Consider the following 27309-nt stretch of genomic DNA (forward strand, 5'->3'; position numbering starts at 1 on the left):
GTATGCTTTTCCATCTTTGTTATGAAGGTTCAGCTGTTTAGTTAGCTGGCCACCAGAAGTGTCTCTCTGATCTTTCTCCACCCTCCCACCCTGCCCTGTGTATCCAATGCCCATTCTGGGGTTGTCACAACAGCTAAGGTCCTGTTCTGTTACAAGAAGACAGCATTCTCTCTGAAAACTTCCACATCCAGCTTTTAAACCTATCTCCACCCCCACTCCCACATATAGATATACCATACCATACCATACCATACTATACTATACTATACTATACTATACTATTAAGCTATCTCCTGGTTGTGTTTGGTATTAAACAGAGCAAAATAGCTCAGATCTGAACCTGCAACACCCACTTATCAAGGCTTTGAACCCAGTGAAGCCTTAGTGCCATCAATCCACCCATATCTGTGATTTATTCTTGCTAACATCTACTACTTGGGTACCATTTGTCATTGCAAGTGGCTTCTTTGTTTCACTCAAAATATAAATGTATTAAGTACCTACTAGGTTCAACGTACAAAACACAGGGTCAAAATATTACAGTCTGAACTCTCCCCATGGGGGATCTATTGTCTTCGAATCCTCTCCCTGGTTCTCATATACATGGGGTCACCTGCAGGCCAGTTTTGAAGACAGGAGTCTGGCTGTACAGCCTCTGTTGCAGTCATCTGGTGCTGGTAACAAACTGCCCATGGCTTGGCAGTTTTTCATAACAATGCATTTGCTCACCCCATTCAGCTTCACTCTTCTCTTGGAGAGTGGGGCTGCAGACACCTGGATGGTCATTCATTTACAAATTTCCAAAGTCTCATGAGATGGTGGTGGTGGTGGTGGTGATGTCTGCCAGCTGAGAGCTCAGGTAGGCTGGGCTGTAGCTACATCTAGGAGTAGTTTTCCCATTGAAATTGCTTGCTTTCTCACTATGTAGTTGCAGGGAAAGGGAAGAGGGAGAGGGAGGAAGAGGAAGAAGAAGAGGGAGGGGGAGGGGGAGAGGAGAGAGGAAGAGAGAGGAGGAGAGAGGGAGGCAGGCAGAGTTGAAGACCCAGCCATGGACGTTAAAGCACTTGAAGACCACAGGGCACAAAGCCTTCACTCTTCTTGGGATTGATGGGTGTGGTATGTGTTACCCAATTAGTTGGAGCCCAGGATGATCTACAGCAATGGAAGAAACTGAATCCAAGAGGAAAGAGAAAAAAAAGGTATTGGTTAAAGATATGTTGGCTTCTTCTCTTCTATCCTCTTACCTCTCTCTGGTTCTTCCCGTTGTTCATCCTCCAGCAGAATTGAGAGGCTTGGGGGAGCCTGCTTAGTGAGAGGCCCTCGGGAGCTAGCCTGCAACCCAGAGCACATTGAGAAGGCAGGGAATTCAGGGAGGGTGGGCGGAGAACAAGCACATCCCATTACTAACATGAGTAAGAGCGTTTTGATGGCAACTCTCATACTATACGTATATTAGGAGTGTGGGAAGGGGGTACGGGGAACAAGTGTCCAAACAGTTTAAGAAAATAGACAGTGCCAACAATTGGCATGGCAGTCATTTAATTACACCAGCTAACGAAGTAGAATTTCTGGCATGCCTTACCCCAGAGTCATTTAGATTTGGCTTAGAAAGCAGAATGGTTTTTATAACAGATTTTTTCTAATTATGTTTTGCTTCTGTTAATATGAAGATTTTACTCCTCAAGTAAATACCACCTGATCACAAAGCAGCAGGGCCCAGGAGTACACGGAGCGCCAGGTGGGAGCCAGGCTGGGGGTTTCACAGTTTGCTGCCGTGCAAAGGTTTGTGTTCGTTCTGTGGGGGCAGCTCTCTCTAGCTCATCTGTAAAGCATGAGGGCAAGCTATGAGGATCTTCTGGGCTTCCTCTGAATTCCTCAAAAGAATGACATGCAGCCGGGTGTGGTCATACCTGGCGAGAGTCCCAACTGCTGGGAGGCTGGGGCAGAAGGATGCAAACTCAAAGTCTGCCCAGGCTACAGAGGAAGTTCAAAGAGAACTGGATAGTTCAGCGAGACCCTGCCTCAAAAATAAAAAGTGTCTAAAGGGGGTTGGAGGTGTGGCTGAGTGGTAGAACTCTCACCTGTGCATGAGGCTCTGAGTTCAAGAAAAGGCCAGTCTGACTTGGCTTTACATACAATTACCTGAGGTACCTATATAAATGCAGGTTCCTAGGCCCTGCCAGGATGATTGACAGGTAGTTGATTCTCTCGGTCTAGGTGGTGCCTGGGAAGCTGAATTTCAGCAGCTATTCTAGATTTTCTAGGATACCTGGTCATGCCATTTCATGTGTTAAAAAAATAAATAAATAAGTAAAATTTAAAAAGGCCTCTCAAAGGATTAGATGCATGATCCATACTTGAGATAAAGCAGGCTAGCAAACAGGCTAGGTAAGAAAATGAAAGCCAGCCCTGGCCCTGACCCCACCACGGCCTTCATGAAGCATGCTTCCCGCTCTGACGGTCATTTCTTTCTTTCTTTCTTTCTTTCTTTCTTTCTTTCTTTCTTTCTTTCTTTCTTTCTTTCTTTCTTTCTTTCTTTCCTTCTTTCTTTTCTTTTCTTTTCTTTTCTTTTCTTTTCTTTTCTTTCTTTCTTTTTCAGTTTCTCCAAAATTTTATTTTAATTTAAATTACAGGGCCAGCCAGATATTCTGATAAGAAATTCACTTTTCCTCAGGAAAAAGGAAACACTTCCATGTCATTAACAATTGTATACATTTCCCATTTTTTTTAAGGGTTAAAAAAAATCACATTAAGTAACTGCCTTAAGTAAAATTAACCCTTTATAACACCAAAGAAACCACACCCAGGATAATTGTTCTGGTAATAGGAACCTAGAAAGTGATCACACTTTAAATGCAACCTTTCAATCTTGAATGTTTTCACATTGTTCTGTTTAAAAACAATCCAGAAAATCAGTCTGGCGGCTCCTCAGAAAATTGAACATAGTACTACCAGAGGATCCCGCAATACCTCTCCTGGGCATATACCCAGAAGATGTCCCAACCGGTAAGAAGAACACATGCTCCACTATGTTCATAGCAGCCTTGTTTATAATAGCCAGAAGCTGGAAAGAACCCAGATGCCCCTCAACAGAGGAATGGATACAGAAAATGTGGTATATTTACACAATGGAATACTACTCAGCTATTAAAAAAATGAATTTATGAAATTCCTAGGCAAATGGATGGACCTGGAGGGTATCATCCTGAGTGAAGTAACCCAATCACAAAGGAACTCGCACAATATGTACTCACTGATAAGTGGATATTAGCCCAGAAACTTAGGATACCCAAGATATAAGATACAACTTGCCAAACGCATGAAATTCAAGAAGAACGAAGACCAAAGTGTGGACACTTTACCCTTTCTTAGAAATGGGAACAAAACACCCATGGAAGGAGTTACAGAGACAAAATTTGGAGCTGTGACGAAAGGATGGACCATCTAGTGATTGCCATATGCAGGGATCCATCCCATAATCAGCTTCCAAATGCTGACACCATTGCATACACTAGCAAGATTTTGCTGAAAGGACCCAGATATAGCTCTCTCTTGTGAGACTATGCCGGGGCCTAGCAAACACAGAGGTGGATGATCACAGTCAGCTATTGGATGGGTCACACGGCCCCCAATGGAGGAGCTAGAGAAATTACCCAAGGAGCTAAAGAGAACTGCAACCCTATAGGTGGAACAACAATATGAACTAACCAGTACCCCGGAGCTCTTGACTCTAGCTGCATATGTATCAAAAGATGGCCTAGTCGGCCATCAGTGGAAAGAGAGGCCCATTGGACTTGCAAACTTTATATGCCCCAGTACAGGGGAACGCCAGGGCCAAAAAGGGGGAGTGGGTGGGTAGGGGATTGGGGGGGTGGGTATGGGGGACCTTTAGGATAGCATTGAAAATGTAAACAAGGAAAATACCTAATAAAAAAAAAAGAAAAAAGAAAAAAGAAAAAAAAAGAAAAAAAAAAAAAGAAAAACAATCCAGAAAGCCTTCTCAGCCCTCAGCTTCCAATGTGTGAGTGACAGTTCCCTGACACACTGCATCCCATCTTCCACAGCAAGACTCTAGCACCACTCTCTGTGTTAGCCCAAGTGGAAGCTGTTCTGGTGAGCTGTTCTGAGGAGGGTGATAAATCAATACATCTCAGAATCCTGTGTGAGAAGACTGGAGGGAATAATCCCCAAGTTAGAATACCTCAGTACTAGAGAGTGGCTCTCAACCTGCCCAGGAGGTTCTAGAAATTCTGTGATTCCTGCTTTCTTAGGGTCAGCCCCTGGGAGCACTAGCCTTATTTGATGGCAACTCTCATACTATGCGTCCTATGATTCTGTGTTTCAGAGTTCAGAGTGTGCATCAGACTGTGTGTGAGTGTGTGTGTGTGTTTGTGTGTGTATGCACAATCACATATGTGTCCACCTGGGGAGGTGAGAGACCAACTTTAAATATCTTCTTTCTCTAATCTCAATCCACCAAATATGTTGAGACAGGGTCTCTGACTGCATCTGAACCTCACTGTTGGCTCCTGTTAGATTCAGCAGTCACCGAGTGTATACATGGTGTCTACCCTCTCACTCCCAGCACTGGCATTCACAGCCCCAGCTCTTATATGAGTTCCACAGATCCTAACTTAGGCTCTCATGCTTGTATTATAAGAACTTTTTGCACTGAACTGTCTCCCTAGCCCAAAGCGCAGACCCATTAGGCTCCTCAGTCTCCTATTTCCACTCACACCATTAGCATTCATCCCACAGCAGATGGACAGCAGGTTTTGCACCCGCTCTCCCTTGCTGTTGGCACTGCACCATTCAACAATATGGTGTTAACAAAAAATATTAAAACTAGCTGTCTTACATTCTTGGTTCTTGCTCATAATGTTGCATAATGAAAAGGAAAATCTTTCCCACAGTCCCAGTGGCGCAGAAACATTTAGAGATGACTCTAAATATAGCCTCCCAGATGACAGAGAGGTTGTTTTATGTCATTCTGTGATTTCTTTTTCACAGCGTGTTCTATGTGCCGGAATTAAAAAAAAAAATAAAGAAATCAGAATGCTAAATTTAAAGGCACCTTTGCTCTTTGCTGGTTGCAAAAACACATTTTGTTGCCATTTAATTTGCTGTGCATCTTGGCATCAGACTCTAAGCAACAACAAAACAAAAAACAGAAAGCAGTGCCCCCCGAGCATGCCAGATCCTATCCTCCATTGTCTCTGCTAACCTGTTAGCTATTGACTTCCAGCAATAGAAAGCTCAGTAGAAAGAATTGCAACCATTCCCTCTATTGGACTTAGGTATATGGGGATCCATTATTTTATATAAAGTAATTACTAATCCCGGGTGCCATACACTAAGCTCCCAAATATCGTCAGAATACTGATTTAGTTAAGGAGAGTAAATTGTAACTGAAAGCTGTTCCAGATAGGCTATTTAAAATACCTCTAACCTGGGTACAAAATCTGTAGTAACCTATTAGTAGCTATAAAACGTCAGCCCTATGTCAGAGACAGTTATAATGTGCTCAGAGCTTCTGCGTATGGATCAGGAAGGGACAGGACTCAATCCATAGGAAGTAACTTTGGTTATTTCTCAGGGAAGCAGCTTTGGTGAGATGCAAATAGATAGCTTCCCTTAACTGAAAAGAGAAAGTTCAGTCAGAGAAAAGGAATTCATTTCCAACCTCTTTCTTGTTTGTGGTGAAGTAGGTGGTTCATCTGGGATCTGACATGTCCCTTAGCTAGAAGAACTCAGGAGCTGCTCTGGCTGCTGAATTGGGTGGGTTCCAGAGTGATTCAGGCCCAAATGTCTGCTAAGAGTTGAATGGATATGAGTGCTTCTGCATGGGCGTGCTTATTTCTTACAGAGGTGTATTCAAGACGCCAAGATTTCCTAAAGATTTCCCAGATGTTGGTTTAGGACATAGCAGGCAAGTTCTGGCCTCGGGGCTGAAAATTCAATCCTTGAGATTTCTTTTTTAATTAAAATTTTATTTTTATTTTATGTACATTAGTGTCTTGCCTGCATGTATATCTATGAGGGTGTTGGGTTCCCTGGAACTGGAGCTACAGACAGTTATAAGCTGCCATACAAGTGCTGGGAATTGAACCTGGGTCTTCCGGAAGAGCAGCTAAGGCTCTTAACTGCTAAGCCATCTCTCCAGCCCCGGTCCTGGATTGTTAATATTGCCAGCCTGACAGACTCTAAAATCACCCAAGGGGACAAGCCTCTGGGTAGACCTGTGAAGAATTACCTAGGTAGCTTAGCCTCTGGGCTTCCTTGTGAGGCATTGTTTGAATTCAGTTAACTGAGGTGGGAAGACCCACCCTAAGTGTGGTTGATCCATTCCCTGGACTGAGATCCTGGATAGCCCAGAAAGGAGAAAGCTAGCTGAGCACCAGCATTTATGTCACCCTTCGTATTGATTATGGATGCAACGTGACCAGTCACCCAACATCCTGTCACTACTACTCCACTCTATAGTGGACTTAAGCTGTGACCCAAAAGACACTTCTTTCCTTGATTTGCTTTGGCTGGAATATTTTATCGAAACAGTAAGAAATAACTAATGTAGTCTTCAGTGTGCATTGATGTGAGGGAGATCACCCTGGAGCTGGCTGGGTGTTAGGCAGATCTCCACTCTGCAGAATCACACATAGGGCCCCAAAAAAGGTTTGTGGAGGTCAAAGTCTTTCTTCTGAAAGCCCATTCTCCTCCCCACCTTGCACTGGAACAATAAATATGGACACTAATTTCTATAGATGTTGGCAAAGATGACCAGACAGGGCCTTTTGCATGCTAGACAAGTGCTCTGCCACTGAACTATAGCAGCAATCAGACTGCATTTTTTAAAAAACACAAGGTCTTATGTAGTCAAGGCTGGCCATGAACTCTCGGAATAGCCAAGAATTACATTAAACTTCTGATCCTAGTGCTAGGGTAATAGATGCATGTCACTATGCCCAGTTTAGAGAGTCAAACCCAGGACCTTGTGCATGCTGTGCAAGCAGTCTACCAACTGAAGCTACATCCATAGCCCATGGATTTTTTCTTTCTCTTTAAAATTACATTTATTTTTTTGTCTGTTTGTGTGTACACATACACATGCTTGCATGTGCATACAAGTGTTACAACATTCGTGTGGAGATCAGAGAACAGCTGTGGGAGTCCATTCTCCCCTTCCAATTTCTTCCACTGTGTGGGATCACACTCAGGTTTCAGGCTTAGTGGCAAATGCATTTACCCAGTGAGCCATCTTACCAGTAACTTGAAAGGCATAACACCTTCACCTCAGTCATTTCATCCCTATGCTGAAAACTCTCTCTCTCTCTCTCTCTCTCTCTCTCTCCCTCTCTCTCTCTCTCTCTCTCCCTCTCCCTCTCCCTCTCCCTCTCTTTCTCTCAAAAAATATGGAGTTTTTACAACTAAATGACCTAGTGTTGCTCTGACCTGTACTTGGACAGTCATCTGCTACACTGTGGAGTCTATGTGCATTCTCCCAAAAGCACACAAGGAACTCAGTTGGTAGCCTACATGGTGGCTGTCTCCTGCATCTTCCTATCTCAGAGAACCTCAATTTTGTTTGGATATCACACAAACCCACAATTTCTCCTTCTCACACTTCGGTAACTGGCTTGGCTCAGCTGGATGTTCTATCTGGAGAAGTCTTATGAAGTTAGAATTGGATAGCAGCCATTGATGGATCATCCAAAGCTTCCTTAAAGTTCCTCATTCCCAAGTCTGGGGCCTCAGCTGTCATGGCGGCTGCAATTGAGGACCACTGACCAAGCATCCCTCTCTCTTCCTCTCCCATCAGTTCCAACATGAGTCCATCTTGGGCTTCCTTATCGTCAGCTGGGTATGGCAGCTGCTTCTTACAGGATGCACAGGCAGAACTAGAAAGCATCTATCACCAATCCCCAAGTGCCACACAACACCACATCTTCTGAGTGATCTAGCATCAGTTGAGACCTTCCAGGAAGAGACTGCCAGGTTTCTGTCAGTGGGAGGAGGCATTTCCTTTAGACCATCTGATTTTCTCCTAGGCTGGGGCGCGGGGGGGGGGGGGGGGGGAGGGCACGTTGGGCTCTCCTTGTAGTGAGTGTAAAAGAGTGAGTACCATGGTAGGCTCCCCTTCATCATTAGAGAACCAGCCTACCTACCAGGTAGGTTCTGGGAATGGAACTCAGGTGGTCAAGCTTGGCAGGCACCTTTATCTACTAAGCCTGCTCCACAGTCCAGAAATATATTCTTATATCTTAAGGCCTGTAAATCACTAGCCAAAGAGATGACTGACTTTCTGATAACTCCCTACCACCCTCTTCTTGTCCAAACCATAAAGGCCACTTCTCATTTCTAAAACACAATCCCTTAACTGAGGTAGTATCTAGAATGGAGAATGGTGAGCAGCTTTAATCTTCACAGGCCAGGATCATGTCAGATTAAGAAGACGAGACCCTGGGAATGTAAGCAATGGGGGGAATGGAGAGAAAAGGAGAGGGAGATGGGGTGGCTGAGAGGATGTGGTTACTCTGCCCAGCAGAGTGGCAGCCAGTGCTTAACCTCCAAGGTCTAGGGCAGAGTTGAGCCCTTGATAGATCTCAAAGGTAGATTACAAGGACCAGATCAGCCACTCCTTAATTTCTACCTCAAAGTGGACTTTGTAAAGGTGGGGCTGGATTGCTAGAGCCTAAAGGAAAGGATAGGTAAACATTTCCCATGATCCTACTGTGCCCTACAAGTGCTATGGCCTGGATGGGTTCCTAGAGATTGACTGTTGGGAACTTTATCCCCAGTGTGACAGTGGGATAAAGAGGAACCTGCCTTCATACATGGGTTGATGTTGTTATTGAGGGAGTGGGAACATGATAAAAGATGAGTTCACTCTCCTCTCCCTCCCAAAACTCTCTCTCCATGTGGTTTTGACACTGTCCCCCCATCTTGGATAGGTCAGCCTATTATAAGCCCAATAAATTTCTCTCCATTATCTGCTTCCCCACCTAAAATCTTCTGTTATTGAGGCAATATGCTGAGACAACGTGCTAGGCCCTTCTGCCCTGGGCAGTACTGCTCATATTTTCAAGAGAATAAAGTCTGTACTTCCCTTTAGTTACTAAAGGAGCTACTTGTTCTTGAATATACTTTGATAAAATTAAGAAAAACATGAAGAAATTTCCAAGGACTCTTTAGTGATGGAGAAGCTTGATAAGAGACTAAGGCGTGCTCTGGGATAGAAAACTCTTAGAAGTTTGGGGCAAAAAGCTGATGAGCTATTGTCATAGAGCAGAGTGTTACTCAACCTTCATCAGAGGAGCTTCTCCTTACAGTGGATGGTACAAAGAGACTACACCTGGACAATGTGCAGAGAGTTGCAGACAACCCTAAAAGGGATGTCTCTATCAAACTCACCCACTCAAGCTCTGGAATCTATGTGGAAAAGGGGGAAAGATCACAAAAACCAGAGGTGGTGAGTGACTACCACTAGGAAGCAGCATCTTCCAGACATAGCAGGGCTGATACACACATGACCTGACAGAGACTGTGACAGGACAACTGCACATCTGTACAGGTCAAACCGGACAAACATCCCAGTATGGAGAAGAGGAAGTAGATGCAAAGCCTCCTAACTAAGAAGCTATTTGTGATGGATACTTGCTGGGAAAGGGAAAGTCAGTTTTCTTCAATGGAGTATCACGGAGAATGTCAAGCGCACTGCAGGCCATGCCCATGCTCTGCAGCAGCTGGGCAGCACAAAACACACTCCATGCTTCCTTGTGTGTGTGTGTGTGTGTGTGTGTGTGTGTGTGGTTTTTTATTTTGATATTGTTTGTCCTATTTGATTTTCTTTCTTTGTTGCTTGTTCTGATATCTGTGAACATGTTCTTTTGAGAAAGAACATGAAGTGGGCAGGTAAAGAAGTAGGGAGGGTCTGGGAAGAGTTGGGGGAGGGAAAGAGTATGATCAAAATATATTATATGAAAAAGATTGCTTTAATTTCTTTTTCAACACAATATTTTTGTTGATTCTTTGGGGGGATTTTCACATTGTGGTGGTTTGAATATGCTTGGCCCAGGGAGTGGCACGATTAGGAGGTGTGGCCTTGTTAGAGGAAGTGTGTCACTATGGGGTTAGGCTTTGAGACCTTCCTCCTAGCTTCCTCCTTCTACTCCTTCAGATGAAGATGTAGAACTCTCAGCTCTGCCTGCACCATGCCTGCATGATGCTGCCATGCTCCTGCCTTAATGATAATGGACTGAACCTCTGAATCTGTAATCCAGCCCCAATTAAATGTTGTCCTTCTAAGAGTTTCCTTGGCCATGGTATCTCTTCACAGCAATGGAAACCCTAACTAAGACACACACCATAAGCCCTATCTCACTCACTTCTGAGTCCTTCCATGTCTGTCCCCACCATTGTGACCCCCCCAAAATTAAAGATTAAAACTAAAATAAAAAAAAACCCAAGTACAATTTGTCTTATCTATATACTCATTGGAGCACAGTCAAATTCTCAGTGGCCTGATCCTTAAATAGAACTGTTTATTCCCCTCCCTAACCAGAAGCCATCAATTATGGAGAGCAATTCAAGCATCCTTATCACACTTTTTAAGAGTTCTCTTAGAAAGCTTCCTGTTTGAGGGGTAGGGGTTGTCATAGAAGCCTTCTATGTCCTTCTTTATCAACTATGCATGCAATAATCAATATCATTGCAAAAGTAGCTTCTTTGCTCTTTATAGCTAGTGAGAGCATGGACACTCCCTCCACATGGTTTTGACACTGTCCCTCGGATTTCTGGCAACAGCACAGACCATGATCATCCTCGCTGTTGGCAGTAGGGTCATAAACCATGAACATCACCATGGCCTCAGATGGCAGCACAGGCCACCCATATCAACCTGGTCTCCAGTTCTGCCTCTCTCCACAGCGCATGTAATGTTGTTTTCTGTCTTTGCCATCTCTTCATTACCATTGTTGTGGTGCCTGGGCACTGCCCTCGGCACAAGGTGGAGTGGCCTTTAATTTTTTTTTTTAAGTTTTTTGACACTAGGTTTCTCTGTGTAGTCCTGGCTGTCCTGGAACTTGCATTGAGAACCAAGCTGGTTTCAAACTCAGAGATTCACCAGTCTCTGCCTTTTGAGTGCTGGGATTAAACATGTATGCCACCATGCCCCAACTAAATTAAAAAATTTTAAATGGTCAGGATATAAAGTCTACCTGGTGGAAGAATAGCCATCATTGGCCTCATCCCTGCAGGATGCTGTTTGCCTAGACTTCTCCTCGTCGTTGAGTATCATCAGATTTCATCCATGTGACAGACACCTGAAACCATTTAAGGAGGACAAGCTTTATTGTTGGGTTGAGATTTGAGCAAGTGATGTCACAGAGGTTTTGACAGACCTATGACACTCACACCATAGGAACAGGCATCTGAGTGTGTCCTTGGTTGTCTCACCTCCTCCTCCTGCGAACTCCCACTTACTCCATCTAGGCCCCCAACTCACTGGATAGTGCCACCCACATTCAAGGAAGGTCTTTATCCATTACTTAATTCTCTCTGGAAAGCCCTCATGGACACATTCAGAATTGTTCTTTGCTAATCTAGGCATCTCTCAATCCAGTCAGGCTGACAATCAAGTCTGGGGGCGGGGAGGAGGGACAGGATGCCGTTAATACATGTGCACTTGTGGTACAAGGCGCACATGTGTATGTGGGCATACAAAAACTAGAGGTCAACCGTGCATGTCTTTTATCATCCTGTACCTTATTTTTTGAGACAGAGCTCTCAGTGAGCCATGCGTTCACCTTATGATGGCAATACTAGTTGGCCAATGAGCTTCAGGATCCATTTGTGCCCTTCTGCCCCACCCCCCTGCCCCATGCCCTTAACTCTAGCTCTTGGGTTTTACACACATACCATATATCCAGCTATTTTGCATAGTCTAGGGTTCCAAACTCTGAAACCTCAGGCTTAAGTGTCAGCACTTAACTGAGTTATCTCTGCTGCCCAGCAATCAAGAGTAACTGTCATATTGTGCACGGTGATTTGCAAAGCATCTCAACAAATCACTGTCTTAACTCTGAGTCTCATTAAAGACAAATGTCAACTTGACCGCTAAGCAAAAAACCATATCTTACGGCATATGATATTTCAATATTCATTTGTTGAATATTCTCCTGCTGCTGCACTTTCTGGTTCTGCCACACGAGAGTGCAGTGTTGGTGAGACACCCTGTGGAGCTATAAATATCTCATGACTCATTTGAACAGCCCGTTTTGAAATGGTGTCCCTTCATTTTCTGTTTAGGAAAAGAAAAAATAGCTTCAACATATGGCAACAACAGTATTTTCTAATATTCTAGGTTATTCTAATCTTTCTAATTATAACCTTCAGTTTACAATTTTTTTAAAAAAAATCAGTATCTTACCAGCAAATACTATCATTTAAAACAGAATGTGACTTACTCAAAATTCATGTGATCTCAGCTCCAGAAACTCCTGAGCTTTAGACATAGATGAATGCTTACACAGAATCCTAGAGAACTGAGCAGCAGGACAATCGTGGTCATTACTTGCAAGAAGAAAGAACTGGCTTGGTGACTGCCAAGTTGTCTACCTAGCCCTGGGGCTTGCCTGGTGTAGTAGTGGCAGGTAAGAAGAAAACCCCAACAATAATCCAGACCATGCATGCAACCAGGAAAGAAGAGGCTGTTGCCAAAAGGGTAGAAGAAGGAGAGCTGGGCAGGCCAAGAAGGGATGCTCTACAAGTCCCTTTGGGAAGACGCCCACCTCTCCAAATGAACCCTCAAGGAAGATTGGCCCACCTTCTTGCCACACTGGTTGTTAAGAGCCAAAGATCAGGCTCTATTAGGGGAGCCATTGATTTACCACGTGGATAGGAGGAATGAGTAACAAAACTAATAGGACACAAGCAAAGGGAAGGGAAACAGCTGTATTAGTCAGGGTTCTCTAGAGTCACAGAACTTATGGATAATTTCTAAATAGTAAAGGAATTTATTGATGACTTACAGTCGGCAGCCCAATTCCCAACAATGGTTCAGTCGCAGCTGTGAATGGAAGTCCAAGGATCTAGCAGTTACTCAGTCTCACGAAGCAAGCAGGCGAAGGAGCAATAGCAAGAGCTAGACTCCCTTCTTCCAATGTCCTTATATTGTCTCCAGCAGAAGGTGTAGCCCAGATTAAAGGTGTGTTCCACCACACCTTTAATCCCAGATGAAAGGCGTAGCCCAGATTAAAGGTGTGTTCCTTAAACTCGGAGATTCAATCTTCTGGAATCCATAGCCACTATGGCTCAAGATCTTCAAACCAAGATCCAGATAAGGATCTCCAAGCCTCCAGATAAGGGTCACTGGTGAGCCTTCCAATTCCGGATTGTAGTTCATTTCAAATATTGTCAAGTTGACAACCAGGAATAGCCACTACAATCCACCCCTTGTCAACTTGACACAAATAATATCTCATGTTCACATGAAACAATAACAAGGTTGTAAATACGCCTAACATGATAAAACTATCCCTCGTACAATCGCAAACGCATTAGTAAATTTACAATGGGCATTCATATTACTTATAATCCTCGTTTCTGCAACTGGTTACGTGGCCTTAATTGGTATTTATAACTACCTTCCTCTACTACCCATTCTGTATTTCCTTCACCTTCAGCCAGCACCTCAGCAGGTCTTGGCTCTTTTCCTGGAGGATTGACCCATACCTTCATTCCTGATGGGTCTGTGTCCTTTGTCATCCTGGTTGGATTAGGCTGTTGTAGTTTCCCATTGACTTTAATCACAGGACATGGTAGTACTAAGAGACGCCCTAAGGGATCTCCTACACTCCAGACATAATCTTGCTTACCACCATTGTGAAGAGGTAATCCAATTTCTCCATGGTAATCTGGATCTATCACCCCTCCTAACACTGTTATTCCTTTCTTAGCCTGTTGGTTTAAGGGCATTAGAAGCCCAAAATGACCAGGGGGAAGTCTGAGCTTCCAGTTCAATGGAATGTTTGTTGTAGCTCCTGGTAGGAGCACTCCCCTCTCTGGAGCCAAAACTTCTAGGCCAGCAGAACCTAGAGTTATGGGGACAGGAAGCAAAAATTTTCCTAGAGGGTCACTAGGAGTGATAGTAAGTGGAACTATTCCCTTTTCCACCCCTTGATTCCTGGACCCATGAATCCTGGCTATGGGTGAAACTGTACCATATATCGAGCGCTGATTCAAAGCATATACTGCCTTCTGAAGAACTCTGCCCCAGCCTTCCAAGCTGTTACCACCTAATTGGCGCTGTAACTGTGTCTTCAAAAGGCCATTCCATCTTTCTATCAGCCCAGCTGCTTCAGGATGATGGGGAATGTGGTAAGACCAGTGTATTCCATGATCGTGGGCCCACTGTCGTACTTCTCTGGCTGTGAAATGAGTTCCTTGGTCAGAAGCAATACTGTGTGGAATACCATGACGATAGATGAGGCATTCTGTCAGTCCCTGAATGGTGGTTTTAGCAGAGGCTTTACGTGCAGGAAAGGCAAATCCATAACCAGAATAAGTATCTACTCCAGTAAGAACAAAACGCTGTCCTTTCCACGAAGGAAGTGGTCCAATGTAGTCAACCTGCCACCAGGTTGCTGGCTGGTCACCTCGAGGAATGGTGCCATATCTGGGGCTCAGTGTTGGTTTCTGCTGTTGGCAGATCTGGCAATCAGCAGCAGCTGTAGCCAGGTCAGCCTTGGTGAGTGGAAGCCCATGTTGCTGAGCCCAAGCATAACCTCCATCTCGACCACCATGGCCACTTTGTTCATGTGCCCATTGAGCAATGACAGGGATGGCTGGGGAGAGAGGCTGATTGTCCACAGAACGGGTCATCTTATCCACTTGATTATTGAACTCCTCCTCGGCTGAAGTCACCTTTTGGTGAGCATTTACATGGGACACAAATATCTTCACATCCTTTGCCCATTTGGAGAGATCTATCCACATACTTCTTCCCCAGATGTCTTTCTCACCAATTTTCCAATTGTGATCTTTCCAAGTCCCTGACCATCCAGCCAATCCATTGGCTACAGCCCATGAGTCAGTGAATAATCGTACATCTGGCCACTTCTTCTTACAAACAAACTGTAATACCATGTGTACTGCCCGAAGTTCTGCCCACTGTGAAGATTTCCCTTCACCTGTGTCTTTCAAGGTTGTCCCAGAAAGGGGTTGTAATGCTGCAGCTGTCCACTTCTGGGTGGTGCCTGCATAACGTGCAGAGCCATCAGTAAACCAGGCTCTAGTCTTCTCCTCTTCGGTCAGTTGATCATAGGGAACACCCCATGAGGCTATAGGTGCATGCTTGGCAGCAGATGGCATTGTAACAGGAGTAGAAACCATAGGCATTTGAGCAACTTCTTCATGTAACTTGCTTGTGCCTTCAGGACCTGCTCTGGCCCGATCACGTATATACCACTTCCATTTGATAATAGACTGCTGCTGTGCACGTCCCACTTTATGACTTGCAGGGTCTGATAGTACCCAGCTCATGATGGGTAATTCAGGTCGCATAGTGACTTGGTGTCCTATTGTCAGACGTTCAGTTTCCACTAAGGCCCAATAGCAGGCCAAGAGCTGTTTTTCAAAGGGAGAATAGTTGTCTGCAGATGATGGTAGAGCTTTGCTCCAAAATCCCAAAGGTCTTTTCTGTGATTCACCTACAGGGGCCTGCCAGAGGCTCCAAACAGCATCTCTATCAGCCACAGATACCTCAAGTACCATCGGGTCTGCTGGGTCATATGGTCCAAGTGGTAGAGCAGCCTGCACAGCAGCCTGGACCTGTTGAAGGGCCTTCTCCTGTTCCAGGCCCCACACAAAGCTAGCAGCTTTCCGAGTCACTTGGTAAATAGGCCTAAGTAACACACCCAAGTGAGGGATGTGTTGTCTCCAGAATCCAAATAGACCCACTAAACGTTGTGCTTCTTTCTTGGTTGTAGGAGGGGCTAGGTGCAATAACTTATCTTTCACCTTAGAAGGAATATCTCTGCATGCCCCACACCACTGGACTCCTAAGAATTTCACTGAGGTAGATGGTCCTTGAATTTTGGTTGGATTTATTTCCCATCCTCTGATACGCATATGTGTTACCAATGAGTCCAAAGTGGTTGCTACTTCCTGCTCACTTGGTCCAGTCAGCATAATGTCATCAATATAGTGCACCAACGTGATATTTTGTGGAAGATCCAAACGATCAAGATCCCTTCTAACTAAATTATGACACAGGGCAGGAGAGTTAATATATCCTTGAGGCAAAACTGTGAAGGTATACTGTTGGCCTTGCCAACTGAAAGCAAATTGCTTCTGGTGGTCCTTATGGACAGGTACTGAGAAGAAGGCATTTGCCAGATCAATAGCCGCATACCAGGTGCCAGGAGATGTGTTAATTTGCTCAAGTAAGGAAACTACATCTGGTACAGCAGCTGCAATTGGAGTTACTACCTGATTTAGTTTTCGGTAATCAACTGTCATTCTCCATGATCCATCTGTTTTCTGCACTGGCCAGATAGGAGAGTTAAATGGAGATGTGGTGGGAACCACCACCCCTGCATCTTTCAAGTCCTTGATAGTGGCAGTAATTTCTGCAATTCCTCCAGGAATACGATACTGTTTTTGATTCACTATTTTCTTTGGCAGAGGCAACTCTAAAGGCTTCCATTTGGCCTTTCCAACCATAATAGCCCTCACTCTACAGTTCAGGGAACCAATATGAGAATTCTGCCAATTTCTGAGTATATCTATCCCAATTATACATTCTGGAACTGGGGAAATCACCACAGGATGTGTCCGGGGACCTACTGGACCTACTGTGAGTCGGACATCAGTCAAAACTCCATTAATCACCTGCCCTCCATAAGCCCCTACTTTAACTGGAGGGCCACAATGTTTCTTGGGATCCCCTGGGATCAGTGTCAACTCAGAACCAGTATCCAGCAGACCCCGAAAAGTCTGATTATTTCCTTTTCCCCAGTGTACAGTTACCCTTGTAAAAGGCCGTAGGTCCCTCTGGGGAAGAACTGGAGAAAGGGTAACAGCAAAACCTTTGAGTGTCTTATCAAGATCCTTCCTCAGAGGAACCTGGCCACCCCTTCATTCAAGGGGTTCCGGATCTGCAAACTGTCTCAAGTCTGGAAATTGATTCACTGGCCGAGATTGCTGTTTACCACGATCTAATGTAGCCTTTCTTTCATTTGTTTGAGAATTTTTCTGCTTATACAGATCAAACAAATATGCAGTAGGCTTCCTATGTATTTCATTCCTGGAAACACCATGATTGATTAGCCAGTACCAAAGGTCCAAGCGAGTCATGCCATTATAAATTTCACCTCTCCTGTGCTGACCATTACTGGGTATGTTATTATAAACATTCTTTTGTCTACGCTGTCCATTATAATAACTAGGATCACCTTGTCTCCGGCGATTCAATGCTGCCACCTGGCCCTTGTTACCTCGGGATCCAACTAAACCCAGTGAATTTAATTCATCTAATTGAGCAGAAGCATCTCCAATGCTAAGATCTGGCACAAGGAAAAGGGAAAGAACAAAACCCTTCAAATGTGCTGGTGCCCCTCTCACCAATTTGCGTCTTATAGAGCTGGTGAAAGGCATATCTTCTGGACCTTCCCATTGTGGACAATTATGCTTTACACAATATATCCACTCTAGCATTGCAATTTCCCTAAGTCTTAAAATCCCTTCATCAACACTAAGCCACGGAATATCAGGCATCTCCAAGTCATTTCCAGTAGGCCATCTTTTGATAAACACCTCAGCCAACCATTCAAACAAACTTTTGACACCTTTTTTAACTATGCGAGCTTCCGTATTAAACCTAGAATCTCTACTCAGAGGACCCATGTCAATAAACTCAGCCTGCTCTAGTTTTATGTTCCTTCCACCCTTATCCCACACCCTTAAAATCCATTCCCACACATATTCACCAGGTTTCTGCAAAATTAATTTCCTCATGTGGGGAAGGCATTATTTCAAGAGGTGGGGCTGAGGGTACTACTTCCTCAGGTGGGGCAAACCCTTGAGAATCTGAGGATTCAAAATTCTCAGCTTCAACATGGTCTTCCCACACATCCCCGTCCCATGTTGTAGGATCCCATTCTTTGCCAATTAGAGCCCTTACTTTAACTGTCGACACACTCTGAGGCTGAGACTTGAATTTTCTCTGTAGTTCAGCCAACCTTACAATGAGAGTTTCTGTTTGATTTTCTGCAACTTGAGCTCTATTGCTACAAGAGAGAAGATTCTCCTCAAGGACACACTTAGCAACTTTTAGATCGTTTACTTGTGTCTGGAGCCTTTCGATTTTATCACACAACTCCTTCCTTTCATTCATCATTTTTTCCACAGATACTAAGAGCAGCCAGCCAGTAAAATCATTTTTCGATTTTTTCCCCATCTTGTAGAAAGCTTTGTGCACTGAATCACCTAATTCATTAAGAAAATCAAGGGCATTAGCTTCTTTAAGTTCGGAATATAGTTTCAACCATGGGTCTTCAAAATTCTCTGAGCTCCCAGGAGGGAGAGAATCTGGAGAGGTTTCAATATTTGAAAGTGCTGGTGGATCAACAAGCCAATTCCAGTATTTTAAAAGATTCATCCTTGTACTTCTGTTACTCTAGAACCACTCCTGGTACCAACTTCTGTATTAGTCAGGGTTCTCTAGAGTCACAGAACTTATGGATAATTTCTAAATAGTAAAGGAATTTATTGATGACTTACAGTCGGCAGCCCAATTCCCAACAATGGTTCAGTCGCAGCTGTGAATGGAAGTCCAAGGATCTAGCAGTTACTCAGTCTCACGAAGCAAGCAGGCGAAGGAGCAATAGCAAGAGCTAGACTCCCTTCTTCCAATGTCCTTATATTGTCTCCAGCAGAAGGTGTAGCCCAGATTAAAGGTGTGTTCCACCACACCTTTAATCCCAGATGAAAGGCGTAGCCCAGATTAAAGGTGTGTTCCTTAAACTCGGAGATTCAATCTTCTGGAATCCATAGCCACTATGGCTCAAGATCTTCAAACCAAGATCCAGATAAGGATCTCCAAGCCTCCAGATAAGGGTCACTGGTGAGCCTTCCAATTCCGGATTGTAGTTCATTTCAAATATTGTCAAGTTGACAACCAGGAATAGCCACTACAACAGCAAGCTGTAGAAGGGAAGAGGCCAAAGGCTAAACATTCTGACTGATCTGCAGGTTGCATGGATTCCTGGGAGCCGACCTCATCCCCGCTTCACAGCATCCCAGATCTGGACCATTGTCTCTTGGTAATATTTAAGAAGCCATATTGTACATCTACCGCTGGCAATAAAAAGTATTTCAGCACCTTATACTGCCTCAACCCAGAACAAACAACAGCAAAGACCTTGTTACACAGTCAAACTGGTGTGTTTGACATCAGTCATCCTGGCTATCTCTGAGCTCTGTCACTTGCTAAGCACCTCTCATGTCTATCTCTGCATCCATAAAAATGATGTATTAATAGTTACTTGGACCACAATTTCGTGGCTAGAGAAACTGAGAGCCCCCCTCCATGCCAAGGAACACAGTCCCAACTTGTTAGAAGTGCCATGTAGAAGGGGCTGGAAAGATGTTTTACTGGTTAAAAGCACTCGCTATTCTTGCAAAGGACCTGGGCTCAGTTTCCAGCATCTTCATAGTGGCTCAGGACTATCTATAACTCCTGTTCCAGGGGATCCAATGCTGTCCTGACCTCCAAGGACACCAGGCACGCACATGGTGCACATATATACATGCAGGCAAACCACTCATAAACATCAAATAAGTAAATGTAAAAAATTAAAGCAGCAGCCAACATACAGAGGAGAGAGCAAGATCCCTCTAAGAGGGCCACATCTCACCAACTGCTGATAATGCCATCTTGGCTTGTTTTTAGATATGAAATCTGCAGGCCAAAGCACCAGTATGCACTTGTCATCCAGCACTTAAAGTTGGAAGCATGGGGAATACAAGTCCCAGGCCAGCCTGAGCTACAGATTGAGACTCTGTCTCAAAAGCAACAACAAACAAGTATGCAGTCTATTAACAGAAATTTGGACATGAGTTCCAGGACATGCGTTCTATGTGCAAGGATTCTTCACGATGAAACTGTCTTGCTTTTTTTTTCAGGCATCTGTGAAATCAGTAGTCCTAGAGACAATTAAAGAAAACAGAGGGAGTGAAAAGCCAAGTGATGAATGCCTGTAAGGGAGCCCCATTATTGACATGGGGGCGTGTCTTGATGTATCCAAAACTGTGTAAGTTGGTTTCTTGGTAAAGAGGAGGTTTCTCTAACAGCTCCTAGGGGTAAGAAGTACATAATTACTACAGTAACACAGTTCCCTTTGTTTCTATTTGGGGTGATATATTTTGAAGAGTTGAAAAGAAATGAAAATAAAGATGAAGAGTTAAGAATTTAGAGACTGCTAGGCATGGGAGTACAGACATTTAATCCCGTCACTGCAGAGGCAGAGGCAAGATTTCCCGGTTCAAGGCTAGACTAGTCTATATAGTGAGCCCAGCCAAGGCCATGTAATAAGAACTTGCGTTACAGAAGATCTGTATTTTTTGTCTTGTCTTGTTTTTTTTTTTTTTTTTTAAGAATAAAAGCAAGAGGAATAAAAGGGAAAAGAGAGAGAGGAAACTCAAGGAACTTATTGCCATCACATGCTACATTCCATAAAAACATTTATAATCAGGTCTCCTCTAGACAGAGTTCCTGGGGGCCAGGTCCCACACCTGGAATGGCTTTATCACCCTGGAGCTGCTCATCCCTAAGCTTGACCCACACTGGGAGTGAACTATTTTCACTTACTGATGAAAAGGCAAAAAGAATTAAGACAACAGAAAGAGCAAGGAAAACAGCAACTAAGACTGAAGGCTGATCTGGAACTCTTCCAGGTTGGAGAGTATGTGACAGACTCCACAGATAAGATGAGGCATCAGGGCTGTCACACTCCTAGCATGACAGTCATTACCCTCTTTATCAGAAGCAACTATGGCTACTTGTGAGCATCCTTCCAGACACCATTTTTGGCATCCCCTCACAGAATGAGGAGGAGAGCAAAGTCTCTAGACCATCCCCAAAGCTCTCAGGCACTCCCTGGTGCAATTTTGTGCCATCTATATTCAGTTCTGCCTCAGATGCACATGGACTTGGGAGGTGATACACAGAGTGCAGACAGTATGGAAGAGTAACTGGAGGGTATCTTCATCTATGCAGCTCTGAGGAAGTCATCCTTATGGGGACTTCCCAGAAGTCATTGTTGCTGGTAATACAGCTGTTTTAGGGTCATCTATACTCCTGTAACTCCTCACTCAGGCTCTGTAAGCAAGACCCATAAACTCACTGCTTCACCAAGTTGGGTTTGGTAGAATCATTACTGTGGACTGTCATTGGTACCCTACTGGGGGGAGTAGCCGCTTGTTGGTATCTGCCTAGGGAAAGTCACACAACATACACTTAGGATGAGAATTTCCTGCAAAGTTCTCAGCAGTGGAAGTTATGCCACTGAAAATCCATTATGCAAAAGCAAGCAGTGCTTTGTCTCAGTGAAAGCAGACTTTCAACAAAGTGCTTTAGTAAATGACATTCCTTCTACTCCCGTGAGCAAATCTATGCTGATTATCATGTTGCTAAAGGAGCTGGGAGATATTTCATATTTTGCCTATACCCATTATGGGCAGTCAGAATCTATTTTTCACATGCTGCTTCCCAGCAAAGCATGCTGAATCCTGTAGACACTTGGTATTTACCAGAACAGAGAGAAATCTCTTCCGATCTATTATAAGTCACCTTTCTGTTATTCATCTCTGGTCTATTTGTTTCCCTTAAAGTTCACAAATGCACCAACACCTTCCCCCCCCCCCCCCCCCGGTCACTGCCTGCTGCCCGTCAGGATGCTCTCTCTACTGGCTAATTTGTAGATGAATTACAAATCACTTAAATTTGTTTTCTAGCCTGTGTAGTGGCACATTCCTTCAATCTCACCACTCAAACGGCATAGGCAGGTTGATCTCTGTAAATTCGGGACCAGCTTGGTTAACATAGAGTTCTAGGACCACCAAAACTACATAGTGAGACCCTGTCTGTAAAAATAAAATATAAAATAACATTTGTTTGTTTTATGGGTCCCAGTCAAGCTGAGCTGCAATGCCAGTTGGACAGGAAATCATGTGGGTGAGTGGTCACCATGGACAGAGTGCTGGCATCCAGCTGCCTATATCTGAACCCAGATCTAAGTAGGCTTCTTCAGGCAAGTACTTAACACAGAAGATCTATGGTATATGCTGGTTTTTCTATGAGCAACTGACAGAATCTACAATAATTTAACCAATCTCTTCAAGTTGGAAAAAACATCTCTAACTTGACACTATTAGAAGCAACGCTATGACAAACATTTTTGCATATGGTTATGCATCAAAATATTATTTGACATAACTTCAAGTGGTTGCTAGCTGAGCAAATTAGCAAACATACCAATTATGTTTTAATTATATGCCTGTCAGAAAATTCTCATGATTAGTTGACAAGATTTGGTGCCATGTTGAAGATAACTCTCAGGACCTGCTTCCTCATTTACTTCCCTGCAGGAGGAAATAACTTACATGTGATTCCCAGGGTTCCCTTTAATGCCTCCAGAGAAACTATTGGGGTATCCTTACTACAGGTCTAGAACCTGTTCTCCATGTTTGTTCTGTTCCAACGATTTCTTAACTGTCTATGAAGGATCTTCTTTTTTGTTATTCTTTGATTCTTTTTTATAGTTCAGTCTTTATCCCCCTCCTGGTCTACCCTCTGACTATTCCTCATCCCATACCTTCCCCCCCCCCGTGTCTCCAACAGAATGTCTCCACTCCACCCCCCACCAGATCTCCCTACTCCCTGAGGCCTCAAGTCTCTTGAGGGTTAGATGCATATGAAGGATCTTTTTACTAGAAGACTCTGACATTCCATTCCCCTTTTGTGAATCCTACATTGTGTGGCTCCATATCTTTTTAATCAAATTTTATTTACTGTTTGTACACATGCACCTGTGTTGTGTCTATGTGTGTACATGAGTGCCCCAGTGTGTATGTATGTGTGAAGGTCAGAGGAAAACTGGCAGGAGTCCATTATTTCTAGTGTATGTGCCCTAGGTCTTGAACTCGGGTCACCAAGCTTGGCAACAATTACCCTTACCTGCTGAGCCATTTCATTGGTCCTTGTTACAATCTTACTAACCTGCTAAAAGCAACATATTCACTAGACTGTTAAAGGGAATGATGTTCAGACAATTCTGAACCAATTTTTCTGTTCAAGTGAGCTTGTCAAACAAAGCCATCTGTCTTAGTCAGGGTTTCTATTCCTGCACAAAACATCATGACCAAAAATCAAGTTGGGGAGGAAAGGGTCCATTCAGCTTATACTTCCACATTGCTGTTTATCACAAAAAAGTCAGAACAGGAACTCACACAGGGTAGAAACTTGGAGACAGGAGTGGATGCAGAAGTCATGGAGGAATGCTGCTTACGGGCTTGCTTCCCCTGGTTTGCTCAGCTTGCTTTCTTATAGAACCCAAGACTACTTGTCCAGGGATGGTCTGGGCCCTCCACACTTGATCACTAATTGAGAAAATGCCTTACAGCTGGATCTCATGGACGTATTTCCTCAAGGGAGGCTCCTTTCTCTGTGATAACTCCAGCTTGTGTCAGGTTGACACATAAACCCGGACAGTACACCATCTTTCTAAGGGTCTGTGTGTCATCAGTTTCTCCCTTCTAACTTCTACTAGTATTGGATTGCCTTCTGAGGCTCCTAGGAGTATAATGAAGGACAGAATCTCTGATTCATTGTTCACAGCTTTTATTAGCTCTATTTTCATCCATCTCCTTCTCGTGGTGGTGGTGGTAGTGAGGCATTTCTAAGGTCAGTGGTTCTGAGCACAGAGGCACATGACTATAGATAGTCTCAGCTACTCCAGAGGGCAGATATAAGAACATCTGGTAGAATGCAACTTGTGGAGAGAATCTGAAAGCAGGGGGTTCTAGGAGACAGCTTAATTCCCTGCTCCTAACTTTGTACAGCTTGAGAAGCAATTGTGAAACCATGGCCCAACATTCACAGCAAAACGTCAACTTTCTTAACAGAGATCCATGCGATCATTTCCGGGAGCATGAAAGGTCACCAAAAAGGAGCCAGAGATGAAACAGATGTCTTAGGTTTTTGGTGGTTGGTTTTTTTGAGACAGGTTCTGGCTATCACAGAACTCACCATGTAGACCAGGCTTGCCTCAAATCATGAGAGACCCACCTGTCTCTGCCTCCCCAGTGAGCCATCCAGCCCAGCTTTCAGTCTGTTAATCAAGAAAACAATGCACAGGCTCGCCTTCAGGCCAATCTTATGGAGACAGTTTCTTAGAGGAGGTTCCCTCTTCCCAGACTGCGTCAGGTTAAAAGAAAATAAACAACAAACAGAACACAAAACTAGTACAGCATCAGGAAAGCTACCAGACATCTCTCCTAGATAATACTGTAATATCCGAAATGAATTCAAGACCACCTAGTACCTTCCCCCTCTGAAAAGGACTTTCCAAACTATACAAGCAGGCCAAGTGCAGAGCCAGGCTAAACAAATGTAAAAACATAGTTTTAGCAGTCAAAATTACTAACTTTGCTACTGCTAAAATAATATTAGCTGTTCTCAGAGAAATAACCATAACAAGATTAGCAATTCTCCTACTCTGCCCCACACTAAATTCTGACAAAGACCACAAACCACCCTGACCTTGTTGCGAGAATTTCCTTGATGTTAATAGCTGTGACGTTAATAGCTGATCCATAAGTTTAAAATGTACCATTACTTTGCTGACCAAATCATAATAACCCACCATGGGGGGGCAAGAAAAGTGAGGGACTAGGCCAAAGGGTTATTTAGTCACTACACAAACCAACCAATGCCTGAAAGAGTTACTTGCTACACCAATGAGAACCCTGTCGCTCAAATCTGCCCCTTACAAAGGTATAAAAAAGTGTGTTCTTTCTTTGTTCTGGGTCTCTCCTCTGGCCTGCGTGCTGAGAGGGAAGTCCCCAACATGTTGGATCAATAAAAATCCTCATGCGTTTTGCAGTGATGGCGGCGGTCTCTGTGGTCCTTGTAAGAGTCTTTTGATAAACTACAACAACAATAATAATGATAATAATAGGGATAATAATATATACAAAGAGCTCAAGAAGCTGGACTCCAGAAATTCAAATAACCCCATTAAAAATGGGGTACAGAGTTAAAGAATTCTCACCTGAGGAATACCGAATGGCTGAGAAGCACCTGAAAAAAAGTTCAACATCCTTAATCATCAGGGAAATGCAAATCAAAACATCCCTGAGATTCCACCTCACACCAGTCAGAATGGCTAAGATCAAAAATTCAGGTGACAGCAGATGCTGGGGAGGATGTGAAGAAAGAGGAACATTCCTCCATTGCTGGTGGGATTGCAAGCTTGTACAACCACTCTGGAAGTCAGTCTGGCGGTTCCTCAGAAAATTGGACATAATACTACCAGAAGATCCAGCAATACCTCTCCTGGGCATATACCCAGAAGATGTTCCAACTGGTAATAAGAACACATGCTCCACTATGTTCATAGCAGCCTTATTTATAATAGCCAGAAGCTGGAAAGAACCCAGATGTCCCTCAACAGAGGAATGTATACAGAAAATGTGATAATTTACACAATGGAGTACTACTCAGCTATTAAAAACAATGAATTTATGAAATTCTTGGATAAATGGATGTATCTGGAGGATATCATCCTGAGTGAAGTAACCCAATCACTATAGAACACACATGATATGCACTCACTGATAAGGGGATATTAGCCCAGAAACTTAGAATACCCAAGATACAATTTGCAAAACACAAGAAAATCAAGAAGAGGGAAGACCAACAGGTGGATACTTCATTCCTCCTTAAAATAGGGAACAAAATATCCATGAAAGGAGTTACAGAGACAAAGTTTGGAGCTAAAAGGATGGACTATCCAGAGACTACCCCACCTGGGGATCCATCCCATAATCAGCCACCAAACTCAGACACTATTGCACACACTAGCAAGATTTTGCTGAAGGGACCTTGGTATAACTGTCTTCCTGGCAAATACAGAAGTGGATGCTCACAGTCATCTATAAGATGGATCACAGGGCCCCCAGTGGAGAAGCTAGAGAGAGCATACAAGGAGCTGAAGGGGTTTGCAACCCTATAGGTGGAACAACAATATGAACTAACCAGTACCCCCAGAGTTTGTATCTCTAGCTGCATATGTAGCAGAAGATGGCCTAGTCGGCCATCACTGGGAAGAGAGGCCCCTTGGTATTGCAAACTTTATTTGCCCCAATTCAGGGGAATGCCAGGGCCAAGAAGTGGGAGTGGGTGGGTATGGGAGCAGGGCGGGGGGAGGGTATAGGGAACTTTCCGGATAGCATTTGAAATGTATATAAAGAAAAATTGTGAATCTCAAAAAAAAAAAAAAAGTGATAATAATACTACCCAAGGCTCCACGGCGAGTGTGTGTGTGTGAGTATGTGTGTGTATGAGTTTACAGTCTGCATTCCTCCAGCCTCAACCTGTGGGCTTTTCTGGAAAACCAGAAGTACCCTAAAAGGTTGAACCAATCTTCCTTGTTTTGAGAGAGAAATGGGTGGCCTTACTCCATGAATTATGCTACTCACCTCCTTTTCATTAAGAAAAAAAAATAAATCCCCAACAAAGATATCTTTTAAAAAAAAATCCACTCCTCTCTTTGGCGTGTTTACTTTGCTAAATTTCTCTTTAAACTGTGTCTCTCAATTGATTCATATCCTTTGAGAGCGTAGTAACCAAAAGACCAAAAAGATGGTTTGAGTCTAGGTGTTTGAGATCAGCCTTGAAGGCACACACAGGCATGAGCTAAAATTCAGTTTGCGTAGGTCTTGGAGGGACGCAGTTGTCTATGTGAAGACAGTTTTGCCATGCAGCAGAGAGAAATTACATTTCACGGCTTTTCACCTTCCGGTTAAATACCATTACTACCCCCATTTTACAGGTTAGGCACCTAATACTTAGGGAGGTTGTCACTCAACGACAATCATTCACTATACACAGGGGAGCTCCCACTTCTGAGCTGAAATTAAAAAAAAAAAAAAAAAAAAAAAAAAAAAGATGCACACACAATGTAAAAGGAGGAAGGAAACAGACACCCCCGGACAAAACCACCCCATTTCCTGTCTTCTTCCGCGAAGCCA

At 43.7% G+C, this 27309-nt stretch overlaps 1 long non-coding RNA gene across 2 annotated transcripts; it reads right to left on the reverse strand.

Annotated features, from left to right (window-relative positions):
- Gm33517 (predicted gene, 33517) lies at nt 1–27179 on the reverse strand. 2 transcript variants are annotated; one of them, NR_157046.1, is made up of 5 exons: nt 26758–27179; nt 18778–20202; nt 12135–12295; nt 11214–11318; nt 1–1170 (listed from the first exon to the last, which is right to left on the reverse strand). It is a non-coding gene; the product is annotated as a predicted gene, 33517 (long non-coding RNA). The 2 variants fall into 2 exon arrangements; NR_157047.1 differs by lacking the exon at nt 18778–20202.
- Nucleotides 27180–27309: the final 130 nt, after the last annotated feature.

Source organism: Mus musculus, chromosome 1 (assembly GCF_000001635.26).
Source record: "Mus musculus strain C57BL/6J chromosome 1, GRCm38.p6 C57BL/6J".
Classification (NCBI taxonomy): Eukaryota; Metazoa; Chordata; class Mammalia; order Rodentia; family Muridae; genus Mus; species Mus musculus.